Genomic DNA, 1,568 nt, shown 5'->3' on the forward strand with positions numbered 1-1,568 from the left:
GTTTTGGAGAAACAATGCAACTAAGTAACTAGCTTGGAGGGTTCCAGGGTTGAACAGGAAAACTTTTCTGTAGAACATGATGTGAAGTAGGTATATACAGGGCAGAAAACACTTGGTAGACAGGGTAATTAAGGGAATTCCAGATGGAAGGGAGTAGTGGTGACAAGGAACACACTATGATCATGGAGGCAGACTGGGTGGGAGTTTGGAGCAGGGTGGGAGAGACTGAACCGTGGTTTGAGGGACTCAGTGCTGCATGTGGTCCAGGGAAGGGCTCTCATGTCTATGGTATGGCAATGATGATTGAACTTACATTCTTGGTAAACTCAGTTATTTTCACATATTGTGTATATTTAGAAAAATTGTCACTGATTATATTTGAGGAATAGTAGAATAGAAATGCCTAAAATTGCAGTTATTTTGCAGAGACTGTGAGTAGAACAGGGATATTTTTTCTACCTGTAGCAGTTACTACTTCTATTGCAATGAGAAGTAGTGTTATCTCTCTTTTCTTCTCTAGATTTCACAAGGAAAAGCGCTCAGATCTAAATGTTGGGGGATTATTCTAGTGCCACTGAATTTTTTCTATTAGGCTTTCCAGGCTCCCAAGAAGTACGCCATATCCTTTTTACTACCTTCTCCTTCTTGTACTCGGTGACAGTAATGGGAAACATGGTCATCATTGTCACCGTCTGTGTTGATAAACGTCTGCAGTCCCCCATGTATTTCTTCCTTGGCCATCTGTCTGTCCTGGAGGTCCTGATCACATCCACTGCTGTCCCTTTTATGCTCTGGTGGTTGTTGCTTCCAAGCATTAAGATGATATCTTTGACTGCATGCACTGCTCAACTCTATCTGTATCTTTCTTTGGGTACCTCAGAGTTGACATTGATGGGGACAATGGCTGTGGACCGTTATGTGGATGTCTGTCACCTGCTGAGATACAATATCATTATGAGCAGCCATACCTGCATCTGGATGGTAATCATGTCATGGGTGTTTGGGTTCCTTTTTCAAATATGACCAGTCTATGCCACCTTTCAGCTGACCTTCTGCAAATCAAATGTGTTAGACCATTTTTACTGTGACCGAGGGCAGTTACTTAAGGTATTCTGTGATGACACTCTTTTCACAGAGTTTGTTCTGTTTTTTTTTTTTTTTTCATTAATCAGTATTTTTTATTATGGTTTTGTGGGGTACAGTTAAGGGTTAGGTGTACAATGACGTTTCATTCAGGCACCCTGTAGATAAGAAGTGTTTTCCCATCCCCCGACAGATATTTGCTACTGTTAATCCCATCCCCATCCCCCCCATAGTTTCCCAGTACCATCCGTCATTTTCTCATAGTATTGCATTGGATGTTCAAGATCCATTATATGAGTGAGAACATGTGATATTCAAATTTTTGTTTTTGTGAGAGGTCACTCAGTATTATAGACTCTAGTTCCATCCAGGTTGCAGCGAAATTCATGATTTTGTTCTTTTTTATGGCTGCGTAGTATTCCATCGTGTATATGTACCACATTTTTTTATCCAGTCCTCTTTTTGATGAGCAGCATGATTGTTTC

The 1,568-nt window shown here is 40.7% G+C and overlaps 1 pseudogene; it reads left to right on the forward strand.

Annotated features, from left to right (window-relative positions):
• Positions 1 to 549: 549 nt before the first annotated feature.
• Positions 550 to 1,145, forward strand: LOC103253905 (annotated as a pseudogene).
• The last annotated feature ends 423 nt before the right edge of the window (positions 1,146 to 1,568 follow it).

Source organism: Carlito syrichta, unplaced genomic scaffold, assembly GCF_000164805.1.
Source record: "Carlito syrichta isolate Samal-C Ts95f unplaced genomic scaffold, Tarsius_syrichta-2.0.1 Scaffold68550, whole genome shotgun sequence".
NCBI classification, from domain to species: Eukaryota; Metazoa; Chordata; class Mammalia; order Primates; family Tarsiidae; genus Carlito; species Carlito syrichta.